The sequence below is a fragment of the Macaca nemestrina genome, chromosome 4 (genome assembly GCF_043159975.1).
Source record: "Macaca nemestrina isolate mMacNem1 chromosome 4, mMacNem.hap1, whole genome shotgun sequence".
Taxonomy (NCBI): Eukaryota; Metazoa; Chordata; class Mammalia; order Primates; family Cercopithecidae; genus Macaca; species Macaca nemestrina.
Window position 1 is genome coordinate 22,231,924 of NC_092128.1, and position 15,392 is coordinate 22,247,315.

General features: G+C 37.1%; 1 long non-coding RNA gene across 1 annotated transcript in view; it reads left to right on the forward strand.

The window, feature by feature from the left end:
* The window catches only part of LOC139362723 (uncharacterized), a 131,788-nt gene extending 129,396 nt beyond the window's left edge, over positions 1–2,392 (forward strand). Inside the window, exon 3 of the long non-coding RNA XR_011621938.1 lies at positions 2,193–2,392. This is a non-coding gene — a long non-coding RNA (uncharacterized lncRNA). The remainder of the gene's footprint in view (positions 1–2,192) is intronic.
* Positions 2,393–15,392: the final 13,000 nt, after the last annotated feature.

The following is a 15,392-nucleotide window of genomic DNA, read 5'->3' on the forward strand; positions in this document are numbered from 1 at the left end:
CACCTCTTTAGTCTTGCATATATTTGTAGGAATGCTTTCAACAAGAAGTACATCTCTATACCTATTTACAGCTGAACATAGGTTTGTGTTGAGTAAACATAGAGATCTGTTCAATCAAATAGGCACATTCAAACTCTTATTTGTATTCATCCAAATACATAGGGATATAAACATTGACACCCACACTCAGAGGCAGTATCTATATAAGCTGAAACTAGTTCTTCAGTTTTAGAAAAAAAAAGAGAGAGAGAGTGAGCTGTTTTTCTCACAACAATATTTTAGACCTTTGTAAGTAGAATGTTTTTTTCTTTGTACTTGTAAAATCTGGCTGTATAAGAGATCCCAAGTTACCACTAGAATATCTTAGGATTTTAAAGTTAAAAATAAACATTATACAGAATGAAGTTAGTTTTGCACTTCCCTCCTAATGCTATATGCAATGATTTTATAAGTGCTTTAGGATAGCCTAGAGTAATAAGTTTCTGGCCTCATTGCAGGAGCATTTTGGGCTGGCCTCAGGAAACTTACAATGGAGACTGCCTAGTGCCCATGGAAGGTGCTGAGGAGAAAAGATCCTCTTTGGAACAAACGCCGTAATCTTCAGTCCTATAGAGTTGCTTAGGGATTTAAATAAGCAAGTTTCAGACGTGCCAGTGAAAAGACCCAGAAGATATACCTGATGAAAGTAAAAGTTGTTTTAACCGAGATGTTCCACATGAAAATTAGCATTATTAGTTTGGAAACTACACTCTGTAGCTGTGCTCCTGAAAGTTTAGTGAGCATCACAATCATTGGGAGGGCTTGTTAAAACACAGATTGCTGGACCCACTCCCAGAGCTTCTGATAGAGATAGAGAGCAAAAAAAGGACTTACCAGAATCTTCCAGGGAGTGGAAGTGAGATCTGAGTGGGAATATGTAATTTTGCAACGTTCTTTAGGGAATTGTACTTCATTCCTCTATTATCCTCAACCCCACTTCTCCAGCCTGATAACTAGTGGGATGGGCAATTCGTGCAGTTTCTATCATAGAAGTGGATATTGCTAGCCTTAAAAAAAACCCTGGGAAGTACAAATACGTGTTATAGATTAAGAGTTATCATGAAGTGGGGGAAAAATATGAACAGAAGTCCCTAAGACCTGCCTCATCTTTGCAAAATCATCATAGGCTTTGGAAATAAATATTTCTTTTTTATGCTAACATGAACTTAAAGGTATTGGTTAAATGACAATGAAGTCATAAAATAAAAGGAAGAAAACATATTTCCAGAAAATATGTGCTAAACATTTATTCTCTGGTAATGTTGATTAGAAGATATTTTGTAGCTCTAGCCAATTAAATCAGCTTCCATTACTACAAAAATTGAAAGAGTTATTCTGAGTGTTTAAGCAGAGAAAAGGCAGAGAGAATGAACAAGAAGTCCAAAGACAGCAAACGCTTTCAAGGCAAGAGAGAAATATTCAGAAAACAAACAAACAAACAAAACTTGTATTTCAGCTTCTGAAATCCAATGAAAATGGTTTTAACTCTCCAAGCTGTAGCTATGGAGCAGCTAGCCCTCAAGTCATTGGGTTAATGATGTGACTGATTGCTTCTATGCACGGAATCATTACGGCTGATATGGACAAGTTGCTTAACCTCTTTTGGTCCCACTTTCCTCATCTGTAAAATTAGGAAGTTGGAAGAGATGATTTCTGAATTCCCTTCTAGCCCTAACATTTTATGACTTAGTGCCTGACTGGCAATGTTGCCTCTTAAGTGCTACTGTGCACAGCCATGCATAACTTAAAATACTCCTACTCAGGGTGCCAGCTTGTCTTCACAATTGAAAATAAAAAGAGTTGGCTTTAGGCAAAATAGTGAAGTTGTTCAAGTTTTATTTAATCTTCCTTATGTCTTATTTAAACCTGACTTTTGTGCCCTTTCATGCAACTAAGATTACCTTGCTTTTCTTTACTATCCTCTCTTCATAGTGCCTTTGCTCCCATTACTGAGAGGATTTGCTATTATTTACAATTTGGTGTGATTAGATCTTTTTTGCAAGTGTATGAGCTCTGTCTAGCAATAAGTTTTTTTTTTTTTTTTTACCAAGACTAATTTTTTTAAATGAACAAACTATGTGTCTTTGTCCGTTTGTGTGGATATAAAGGAATATCTGAGGCTGGATTATTTATTTATTTATTATTTCTTTCAGATGGAGTTCTACTCTGTCTACCAGGCTGGAGTGCCGTGACACGATCTCAACTTCCTGCAACCTTGGCTTCCTGGGTTCAAGCGATTCTCCTGCTTCAGCCTTCTGAATAACTGGGATTACAGGTGCACGCCACCATGCCCAGCTAATTCTTCCATTTTTAGTAGAGACAGGGTTTTGCCATGTTGGCTAGGTTGGTCTTGAACTCCTGGCCTCAAGTGATCCACACGCCTTGGTCTCCCAAAGTGCTGGGATTACAGGCATGAGCCACCATGCTCAGCCTGGATAATTTAAAAAGTAACGAGATTTGTGGGGCTCATGGTTCTGCAGTTGTACAAGAAGCATGGCACCAGCGCCTGTCTCTGATAAGGGCCTAACTAAGCTTCCAACCATAGTAGAAGGTGAAGGGGAGTGGGTGAGTGCAGAGATCATGTGGTGAGAGAGAGAGCAAGAGAAAAAGAAGAGGCTCTTTTAAACAACCAGCTCTCACAGGAACTAAGAGTAAGACTCACTCCTTCTAGAATCACACCATCCCATTCATGAAGGATCCATCCCCACAACCCAAACACATCCCAGCAGGCCCACCTCCAACACTGGAGATCAAATTTCAACGTACAACTTGGTGGGATCAAACAAAACATATCCAAATTATGGCACTATGCTTTTGCTTTCAAAGGAATGTTGGACATTGGTATGCAGGAAATGTTTAATAGGTAATTGATAACCTCTCTAAGGTGTGGATGTCTGTAGGCTGATTTAAGAAAATGATTAAAGTCAGGTAATGACACCAAAACTCGGTGCAGTCAACAATTCCAGATCCAAGGAAAGAGCCTGGAAAATGAGGTAAAAACAAAAACAAAAACAAAAAAACAAACAAAAAAACAAGCAAAATATCTGGCAAAAAAAATTTTGAGAACTCATATAAGAGGACAGGAGAAAATCTTGGTAGACCTGAATGAAAGGAAACTGTTCCTCAAGTACAATCTCACACAATCCAGAAGAACACCAAAGCATGCTGTCATAAAGAGCTAAAAAAAATGTCCAAGTTTGGTTCGTTTGATGCAAAAAAAAAAAAAAAAAGTTAAAATAAAAAAAAGTTAAAAACTGCCTTGTCAATGGGTTCTGTAGGCATAATACCAGGAGAATTCCTGACAGAATCTTTCCCGTTATCCCTGACATCATACCATATCTTCCCCTAAGATTGACTCCTTGGAAAAACCTGGTAGGTTGGTCTAGAATCCATGAAGCCTGTCTGTGTTTCTCCCAACTTCTTTCTTATCTCCTTCCCTTTTCTAGAAAGACACTCTGTGAAGGAACCTGAGCTAGTTGGGAGATATAAAAGAGCATGTGTGCAAGAGTTATTGGATTTTGACCAGGACATATAACTTGCAGTCTTCTTTCCTGAGCACTAGTTTGCCTCTATACCTATGTCACTTTCCAGTGCTTTCGTCTGCCTCTTTCTCCTCTCCTTCATTTTGTTACTGGCCATGGGAAAGCCCGTGATCATGTTCTTATGCTTTTGACCTCTCATCCAAAGCTGAGTGATGTAGAGTTACTACAACCACAGTCTTGGCATGTAAGACATCTGGCATATAATCTTCCAAGCAGGGAATAGCTGAAAAGTCTCAAAAAAAAAAAAAAATTAGCAAGAGGAAAAGATAGAGAAAAATAGGAGGAAAGAACAAAAGGAGTTTTAGTCCCAGGCTGAAGTGGACAACATTAGGTGAATCAAAATTTAAAATTAGAAAATAGCTTTTGAACTATTAGTTAGTGGATATATGTAAAGAAAAAGAAAACTGATTGGTACAATTTAAAAATAACATAAGTAGTAACAAAGGAAACCTATTTTTATTATTAAAAAATGTCTTTACTAGGAAAGGCATATTAACTTCAAAAATTTACCTAAGTTGATTTATTTCCTGTGCTTATTAGTTACATAGAATACTATTACCTAGTAATTAATCTATCATATTAATGATAGATAGAAGTTTATTCTAAGTTTGATATGACTACAACATGGTATTTTGGTAAATATGCCATCATGTTATGTCTTCAGAGTTCATTTTTGTATGGAGTATAGTTATCTGTTCATAAGTCAAAGAGAAATTAGAGAGAAGAGCTAATTATGGAACTTTTATGTTTATAGATTCATTATTAAAGACAAATGAATATTGGCCCCTTTACAGTCTCCACTCAGAGGAAAAGATAAAACTACTGCTTTTATCCATTTCAAAACATTAGGAATAAGCTATTCTTACATGAACTGTGATCCAACTCAGCAGCTCCAAGTTTTATTCTTAATTGTTCCCTTCACACAGACATGGTTTGAAAAAGACCCAACAAACCAACCCTTTTATTTTTACATCCACTGGCTGGAATAAGCCCAGGTTAAATATTTTTAAATAATCACAACCAATTTTGCTTTATCTTCAATGCTTTTATGTTGAATACAGAATTCAAGAGTCCCTTATATTTCGAGAGCCCCTTTTAAGAAATTCAGATGAATTATTTTATTAGTCTTAACCCCAATTCACTCTTCATATGTAAGCCAAGTGTAGAAACCTGGACTGTTTTCCAAGTGTCCTTGGCTTTTCGTAGAATAGCTGCTGGTCCTAGATGTCCTGGGACAGAGCTGAAAGGGCGACATGGGACATTTACATATACCATAGCACATGGTATATGTAACATAACATAACATAACATAACATAACATAACATAACATAACATAATGCAGGGCCCAATGAGAACAGAGTCCATTTCCCTGTACTTGAAATATTGAATCTTGGCAGGCTTTACAACTCACGATGGTCAAGAAAATGTGGCAGAAGTGGTGTTATGCCATTTCTGTGCCTAGGCCTTTAGAGACTCTGTGCACTTCTGCTTTCTCCTGGAACACCTGCCTCCACCATAGCACTATCTGCTATAGCAATATGTCATTTGTACAATTATCTACAGGATTTGTAATCCTCCTTCCTCAATTGATGGCAACCCTGGGATTGGGGTGGGTGGACCCTTGGTGGAAACAGTAAAGAACTTTAGTTTTCCCTTTGTTGTTGGCTCATTTGTTCCTTTATAGTGATATCATATATGTGGCAAGTCCTAAGTGGGTTAATTTGTGAGACAGGACCATCTGCTTGGAAATTATATTTGACTCCGAAGGAAGACAGAGGAGACAAAGCAACATTATAAGAAAATAAAGGAGAGACTTACCACTATGGATTGACCCTTGGTTGAGGTCTAAAGTAATAAAGGTGAAGATGACCTTCATCAATGCCCAACTCAGCGAAAAGGAAAGTAATACTAAAAAAAAGGGCAGACATACTGTCCAACAACATTGTATGTGTTTGCCTAGTATATATCTAGAGTTACATTAAAATGTGTTATTAGAGCTAGTTTTTGTTTGTTTGCAGTCTCATTTAATAACAATACTAAAGCTAGTTGGCAGAGCACCTATGCTAGGATTTTCTAAAATGATGGCCAAATCCAATATAACAAAAATTACTGTATTATCCAAGTCTAAAGTACATAAAGGATGCTAGAAAAATAATTGGGTGGGAGTACTAGTCAATGGAGATTCTAAGGGAGTTTTTGGAGTGTTTTCAGTTTCCTTTTTCTTCCTGTCTACAAAGGAGTGGAGGGAGGTAAGTAATGTGAGAGATTACTTACCTCCCTCCAAGCCAAGTAATGTGAGAGATTCAAGACAAAATATTGGAGAACACATAGACTTGTGCTTCATTCTTTCCAAAAAAAAAAAAAAAAAAAAAAAAACCCTTTAAAAGGTATCATCCAGCTGAAGCTGCCTATGAGAGCCAAATTAGGAAAAAGAGATAAATGAGGAAGACATTTATACAACAAACACAGGGAAGGATAGTATATGCACAAACTAGAGTAGATAAAATGTAACTAACCATGGGCCATCCAGGAAAGGTCATGTCAAAAAGGGGACGTGCAACCTCAACAGATAGAGTATGCTTGAAGTGTATTGCCAGAGGACTAGCTGATGGGGCGTACTAAAAAGAGAATGTTTCAGTGGAATTCCCCATCTAGAGGAGTTGCTCCATATCACAGAAGTACCGCATCTCAGAAAGGGCCCATATGTGGGTATTTGCTGTGCCAAAGCTGCTAACATTACATCATAAAGCCCCCAATCAGGTGAAATCATTTCCCTTTCCATGCCCAACTGTGGAGGATCCTGGAGGAAGAGTACTGCCAGTAGGAAAGGGAGATTTTAAGAGATGAAAAGATAAAAGATAAACATACATTCATTTCCGGATGCAGGTTTCCAATGAAAGGAAGGAAAAGAAGTAGGAAAGGAAGATTTTAAGAGATTAAAGGATAAAGCTAGAACATCCATTCATCTCCTGATGCAAGTTTCCAAGCCTGGGATGGGAGAAAGGAAAAAAAAAAAAAAAAAACTTTCATTTGAATTAAAGCCTCAGTTTGATTCAGAACAGATGGGACTGTTTGAAGCATGAGAATTTGTTACCAATAAGCTTCCAGATAATCAGTGGAATCCAATAATAATAAATTGGTGGCATATTGTGGGAGTGGGTTTCTCAATGTAGGGGTGGTAATCTACAAATAACCAGAGGGAGAATGCTAGAATGATGTGTGCTAATGTGCTACAGTTGGAGACATCAGTAACAACTCATGTTTACCTTAATATAGATATAAGTGACTATAGATAAATTAGGTATAGATACATGTGTGTATATATGTATTCATATATACACATAGATTTCTCTTCTCTTTCTGTGGAGGAGGCCTAAAATGATTGACTCCCCTGTAGTGAAATGAACACCTAATTCCCAGATATTGATTTCTAATACCATTTTCCAAGGAAAGAAACTAAGGTTTCCTGGAGAATTGGCTGATGCTGGTACTGGAGCAGGAAATATGCAAGACGAGCCTGGTGCATCTCCCAATGCCAGAAAGTAAGGAAGTGCTTTAAAAAATGTGGGGGCATACCTAATCAACACAGAAGAAAACTGAGAGAGCTCCCAATGGCCAAAAATGGAACAATTCTAACAGAAAAATAAATAAACCAGCATTGGATTATAACCCACACATAAAATAAATATCTATTAATCCATTATATATAATAAATAATTGAAGACATGAATAAATGGAAAAGAAAAACAACAAATCTGTGCAGAAGAATCCCAAATACATTAGGTAGATACTCCACCATAAAGAATGAGAGCATAACTCCTCACTCCTTAAGTGTGGGCTACATATAATGGCTTCTTTCCGAAAGAGAACATTATGGAAATCCTGAGACAGAGAAAGAATATTTGGCGAAATCTAAGAAAGCCTGAATAAACTATGGACTTTAGTTAATATAGTGATATAAGTTCATTAACTGTCACCAAGGTACCATACTAATGTAAAAAGTTGGTAATATAATAAACTGCATGTGAGATAAAAGGAGGATATAGAAACTCCCTGTACTCTCTGATCAGTTTTTCTGTAAATGTAGAACTGTTCTAAAAAAAATTGTCCATTAAAAATAGTAGCAGATGGATAGGTAAGAAGAGCTCACCAGATGGGTGGTAAGTTTACCATGATTTTCCTCCATTTCCGACTGAACTCAATTCAGCCTGAAATTCTTCAGTGGCATCAGAGCAGACAGAGAGAATTTCAGGAAAACCCTTCTAGTCCTGGCTCAAGAATAAGGAAAAAGGGTCTTTTTACATGCAGCTAAAATGGAGAAATTTTTCCATTTTTTCTTCTTTTTCCTGTGTTTTCTTATATGTAAGCTCCCAAACAATTCTATGCCAGAAGCCTAAAACTGAAAGAGAGGACTTTCCTGTTAAAGGAGCCATAGCCCCAAGTGGAAGGGGAATTCTTGTTACTTTTCTATCTCTCTGTCCTCCTGCCTCTTAGCCTCAAACACAAGTGTAGTCCAAGAAATTACACAGCACAGCAGAATATATAAAACTGCAGCTTATTGTAGTTTAAAGGGAGTACTGAGCTGATCACAGAGAAAAAGGAGAATGTGACCTCATAAAATCCCTTATAAAGTCTTGGGCTTATCTCAAAACTGAGCATAAATGAATAGGACCCTAAACAGCGCACACAGGCTTTGATAACTGAACGTGGGATGGACCACCATTTGAGTCCTACATTGACCACTGGGTGATGCACACATGGCATAGATCCCAACAGCCCTTCAAAGGCTTTGAAAGCTGAACTGACGTTGGAATCATAACCCACAGAAGGTAGATCAGGACTTGCGGCCTGCACCCGGACAGGATGATTGCCTTCTTAAAAATATACTTAGTAATCTCTGCAGAGAAAACGTGAAACACAGAATCTTATAACAAAACATTCAAAATGGTTATGATACAATCCAAAAATTACTTGGCTTCTGAAGAACAAAGGAAATTTCAACTTGCATAAGAAAAGAACCATTAAACATCAACACTGAGATGACACATAGGAATCATCCTTTATCTAAGGGAGAGCCACATGGAAAGTTCAGAACTGAAAAATATTATAACCAGAAACAAACAAGCAAAGGCTACTCTTACTGGCTGGGCTTGATAGAAGACTGAGGAAGATAGAGAAGTCACTGAATTTGAAGATAGATCAGTAGAAGTTATCCAATATAAATAATGGAAAATAAAAAGATGAAAAAAGTTAAATACAGGATAAAGGACATGTGGACAAATACCAAAATGTCTAATCTCCATGCAATCTGTGCCCAGAAAAAAATGTAGTGCAAAAAATATTTTGAAAAATATAAGGGTTGAAAACTTCCGGAATTTGGCAAAAGACATTTACCTACAGATTCAAGAAGCCCAGCGAACTGCAAAACAGATAAACCCAAAGGAATCCATATCAGTGATCTCATAATTAGATTGCTTAAAACTAAAGAAAAATCTTAAAAGTAACCAGGGAAAAATGATGCATACTTACAGTGCAATGATGAATCAAATGACTGTGGATGTCTTATCAAAAATTATGGGGCCAGAAAAATGTGTAACAAAATTTCCAAAATATTGGATGAAAATAAGTATAATGCAGACTTCTATATCCAGCAGAAATATCCTTCAGGAATAAAATTCCTGATTTTCAGATTAAGGAAAACTAAAAGGATTTGTTGATAGCAGATATATTATAATAGAATTGTAAAGAAGTTTTTAAGATGTAAGAGAAATGATACCAAAAGAAAACTTGGAATATTGGAAACAGTGGAAGAACAACAGAAATGGTGAAATCAGAATATAATAGAATATTCTCTTATTTTGTTTTATAAAATATATTTGGAAAGTTGGAAGCAAAAATCATAACAATGTCTGATAAGGTTTTCAATGTGTGTGGATGTAATGTATAAGACAACTACAACATGATGGAGGATGGGTAAGTGGATTTATGTGGTGGTAAAGTTCCACTTCAAGTGGAGAAAACATCAGTAAAGTTAATTATGTAAATTAAAGTACCCAGAGAAATCTCTGAAAATTGTACAAGGGGAAATGGAAGTTAAAACTGCCATGAGATAGAGCCATCAAGCTTTGTGAAATTGCTGAAATAAAATATACTTGCAGTATCAAGTGCTATCAATGAAGAGGAGCAGCTAGAACGCTCATGTATTATGGCTGGGTGTGAAAAATGAGTGAGCCATTCTGGAAACCAGTTTGGCAACTTCTTTTTTTTTTCTTTTTCTTTTTTTTCTTTTCTGTTTTTTTCTTTTCTTTTCTTTTCTTTTCTTTTCTTTTCTTTTTTTTTTTTTTTTTTTTGGAGACGGAGTCTTCGCTCTGTCTCCCAGGCTGGAGTGCAGTGGTGCAATCTCGGCTCACTGCAAGCTCCGCCTCCCGGGCTCACGCCATTCTCCTGCCTCAGCCTCTGGAGCAGCTGGGACTACAGGCGCCCTCCACCACGCACGGCTAATTGTTTGTATTTTTAGTAGAGACAGGGTTTCACCCTGTTAGCCAGGATGGTCTTGATCTCCTGACCTCGTGATCTGCCTGCCTCGGCCTCCCAAAGTGCTGGGATTACAGGTGTGAGCCACTGTGCCTGGCCGGCAGTTTCTTATAAAGTTAAATCTCTACTTACCATGTGACCTAACAATCTCGCTCTCCCTCTTACGTGTTCACACTTGATAAACAAAAAAGTTATTTTCAAGTAATTGCACACAAATATGTATAGCAGCTCAAATGGCCTTCAATGGAAGAATAGATAAATCATAGTACATTCATACAATGGAATACTAGTCAGCAATAGGAAGCAATGAACTATTGATACATGCCACATCTTGGATGAATCTCAATGGCATTTTGTGATTGAAATATCTCCTTTCCAAAAGCTTATGCTCTATACAGATCAGACCAGCAGTTGTCAGATTCAGGGGGGAATAGCAGATTATGACTACAAAAGGAGAACAAAGGGAGTCTTTTAAGATGATGGAACTGTCCTGTATTCTGATTGTAGTGACAGTTATGCAAATTGATACATGTGTTAAAATTCATAGAACTGTAGAAACACATAGGCAAAGTTGCTATGTGTATATAAAAAGTATATACAGCATATATTTTACCAGTTTTATTGCAGTATAATTGATATAGAAAAAGTGCATATATTTAAAATATACAATTCGATGACTTTTGGCATATGTATACAACCATGAAGCTATCACCACAATCAAGGTAATAAACATATCATCACCTCCAAAAGTTTTCTCCTGCCTCTTTGTTCTTCTCTTTTCCTTATTTTTTAACTATGGCAATGTTAGAAATGCTTGTTCGCCAGTGCCATAAAGAAATAGCACTTGAACGTAAATTTAATTTTCTCAGCAAGGCCACTTTTTTACTTTCTGCAGAAAAGGCACACTTGCCAGCAGTTTTACCACAAGAATACACTGAACAAAGGAGACAGGGTCATTTATAACCTGAGGCGTCCATCCTACTGCTGTGTCCGGTTTCCATTGGCTGGAATGGGACCTCACATTTTGCATCTGTCCTGATTGCCTAGCAACTTAGAGCTTTTCAAAACAGGCAAAGGCAGAGGAGAACAAAGGAAGGAGGAAGTAACTTGTGGAATGCCGAGAAAGGTAAAAACACCTCCAAATAAAGAAGAGGAACAGGCTATGACCCAATGCTTGCTTGGACCAGTATAAGCATTCCAGGGCAAATATTTAGGCTAAATTGTGGGAGCTAAGAACACAAAGTATATTGATTTTGTTTTATTATAGTTAGCAGATATTTAAGAATGTTAGCCCAGGTGTTTGAATAAATTTTGTTTCTAAGAGAAGTTACTATTTGTTCTTAATTAGATGGGGAGGAAAGTCTTTTTGAAGAGGAACCTCTATTCACTTTTTACAGCAAGAACCTATAGTATTAGTTCTACCCTCTTAACAATTTTGAAGTTTATATACAGTATTGTTAACTATAGGCACAGTGTTGCACAACACATCTCTAGAACTTATTCATCTTGCAAAACTTAAACTTTATAGCCATTAATTAAACAGTAACTCCGCATTCTCCCTTTTCCCCAGCCCCTGTCACCCATCATTCTATCTCTGCTTCTGTAAGCTGGACTATTTTAGATTACTGATATAACTGGAATAATGTAGTATTTGTCCATCTGTGACTGATTTTTATCACATAGTAGTTCTTTAATTTTTTAAGGAACTACCATACTCTTTTCAACTGGCAAGTGAAAGTACATGAAACTGAAAACTTTCTGTACAAAAAATGAAACAATCAACAGAATGAAAAGGTAAATTATGAAATAAGAGATAATATTTGCAAACCATGTATCTGACAATGGGTTAATATCCAAAATATTAAATATCAAAAAATAATATTTCTTAAAGAAATGTCTACAATTCAATAGTAAAAAAAGAATACAAAACAACAAAAATAGCAAAAAGCAAATAACCTGATTAAAAATAGGCAAAGGACTTGAATAGAATAGATAGTTCTCCAAAGAAGACATACAAATGGCCAACAGGCATGTAAAAATGTGCTCAACATCACTAATCATCAGTGAAATGCCAATCAAAACTACAAAGAGTTCTCACTGATAAGTGGGAGCTGAACAGTGAAACACATGGACACAGGGAGGGAAACAACACACGGGGCCTGTTGTGGTGAGTGGGGGGTGCTAGGGGAGGGACAGCATTAAGACAAATAGCTAATGAATGCAGAACTTAAGACAGGTTGACAGGTGCAGCAAACCACCATAGCACAGATTTACCTACGTAACAAGCCTGCACATTCTGCACATGTATCCAGGAACTTTAAGTAAAAGAAAAAAAAAAGAAGAAAAAAATCACAGAGCTATCGCCTCATAGCTTTTTTGGATATTTAATATTTAGGATGGCTATTACCAAAAAAAAAAAAAAAAAAAAAAGATAAAAAGTACACACACACACGCACACACACACAGATACACAAAGACACACAGACACACACACACACATTTTTAAAGCATTCCACAGAGATTAAAAACAAGATTGAAATCATAGGGACCAAATGAAATTTTTACCTTTGTGGGCACTGAAGGTAATAACATGGAATATCCTGTTGCCAAAATGTCTTTTGAACTCTAGGTCAGAGATAGCAATCCAATAGTGCTAAATTCACAGAATGTTCTTCAGCTATTGGGCAAATTAAATAAAAAATATCACCAGGCCAGATGGCATTCACTAGAAATGTTTTAAAGAAACTCTTTTTAATGAGAACCTGGTTTTTCACGTCATAATCTGTTTCACCTCTGAATTTCCAGCTCTCAGAGCACCTAGGGCACTTTTCATTTTTTGGCAGTTTAATGACAATTATAAGCACTTATGGATGTGAAATATAAATTAACGATATTGAAGCCCAAACAAATGAGGGATAAAATTAGGTTTCCAAGTATAGTGATCAGTGAATGCTTGTCCATAAGTGTTATTCTGAAATGGTCCTATCTGATGTCCTGTGGAGAAGAGGTAAAGATGAGTTTTATAATGAGGACCATTAATGTCCTGGATGCCAATCTTTTGGCCCCTGTGAAAATTATCAGGCAGAGAAGAAAAGCACCTGCAATCATAAAGTGAATTAGAGACTTAATATGGGATACACAGATAATTGCCACAAAAATAATAGGAGAAAACGAGAAAAGACATTCTGGGCAACATAGAAATGAGAAATTGATGAAAAGTCTTGAAAAGCTTTCCTTCCAATTCTTTCTTTCACTCTCTGTCTTCCTTTCTTCCTTCCTTTCTTTCTTCTTTCTTTTTTTCTTATTTCCTCTTTCTTTCTTTCTTTTTCTTTCTTTCTTTTTTTTTTTTTTTTTTGATGGAGTCTTGCTCTGTCACCCAGGCTGGAGTGCAGGCGTGTGATCTTGGCTCACTGCAAACTCCGTCTCCTGAGTTCAAGCAATTCTCCTACCTCAGTCTCCTGAGTAGCTGGGATTACGGGTGCCCGCCACCATGCCCAGATAATTTTTGCATTTTTAGTAGAGACGGGGTTTCACCACATTGGCCAGGCTGGTCTCAAACTCCTGACCTCAGGTGATCCACCTGTCTCGACCTCCCAAACTGCTGGGATTATAGGCGTGAGCCACCGTGCCTGGTCATTATCACTTATATTCATATTTATTCATTTCCTTCAGTAAAGAAAGGAAAAAAAGGAATAAATTTTAGATAAGTTTTAAAAAGTGAATATTTTCTCTGCTTGTTGTGCAATTATCCAGCAGGTTTATTGAAGTAACCTGGCAAGTGTCATCTCCTTTGTCCTCTGTTATCAAATGGCTGAAGTTTTTATAATTCTCTTTCCTGTTGTCTTTGACACCTTTATGAAAATCCTGACATGGCGCACCCTAGAGGATAACTAATTACTCAGACTTTGATAAAAGTCATTTCCCAATATGATTGTTCTGATTGTTCCTCTTCATTTGGTTGAGGACAAAGGCCAACTATCATACATGTTTCTCTTTCAGATGTCAGAAGATTTTTTTTTTTGAGATGGAGTCTTGCTCTGTCGCCCAGGCTGGAGTGTAGTGGCGCGATCTCAGCTCACTGCAAGCTCTGCCTCCCAGGTTCATGCCATTCTCCTTCCTCAGCCTCCCGAGTAGCTGGGACTACAGGTGCCCGCCACCACGCCTGGCTGATTTTTTTGTATTTTTAGTAGAGACGGAGTTTCACCATGTCAGCCAGAATGGTCTCAATCTCTGATGTCAGAAGATTTTGAGGGCAAAACCGATCAGACTACTTTAATGCATAATTTCAGAAAGGAGATACAAAGTTTGCAGGTTTGGAAATGAGAACAAACAGAAATGGGAAGAAGGAAATTTTCAGAACTCAATCTAAAGAAAACAGATTCTCCAAAATGACAATTCATAAACAGCTCTCATAGGTCAAGAATTCCCTGTTCCAGCTACCGTAATAGACACTTTATACACATAATTCAAATGAATTCTTTCAGCAACCTTATGAAGTAGGTTGTAACAAAGCTGAAGTAGTCACTCACAGCAACACGTAGGTATTATCTATTGTTTAACAAGTGGTGACAGAACACGTGCCATATAAAGACCACTCTGCTGGATGCTAGACTGGACATGACAGAGATAGCTCCCTCCACTCTGGCCGTGAAGTTTATTCTCTATGGGAAAATCAGATATTAAATAGTTATGTTCTAGGACTTTTCTAATGGGACCACTAACAAAACATGGAGGCCAAAGAAAGCCTTTTCAAAGTATTGATACTGAAGTTGAAACCTAAAGAATATGAATAACTTGAGCTGAGTTAGACATCTCTTCATTGTAATGCTATAGTTCACTCACCATACCACTATGCACTCTCTGCTTACTTGCAACACGTAATTCATAAAGATAGAAAAGCTAAGATACTGCTCCTGTTCTAGATGGTCTCACAGAAAACGTATAAAAGCAGATGATGCGATTTGAGGACACTGAACAAGACCTGACGTCCTAAACATTAACTCCACTTTCTGGTTAATAATTTGGGAGCTTTAAAAATAATTACATTTTTATTTGTCAATTGTTAAAATACAAATATTCCTAGGATATAAATAATAAGTGCCACATACATGGTGCTTACTTTGTGCCAGGTCTTATTACAAGAGCTTTACACAAATTAACTGAATTCATTCTCATAACCAACCTGTGAGAGAGACACTAGCCATTAACCCCTTTATGTATGAGAGAAAAAGAAGGCACAGAGAGGTTAAGAAAATCTCCTGGGAGGACACAGCAAG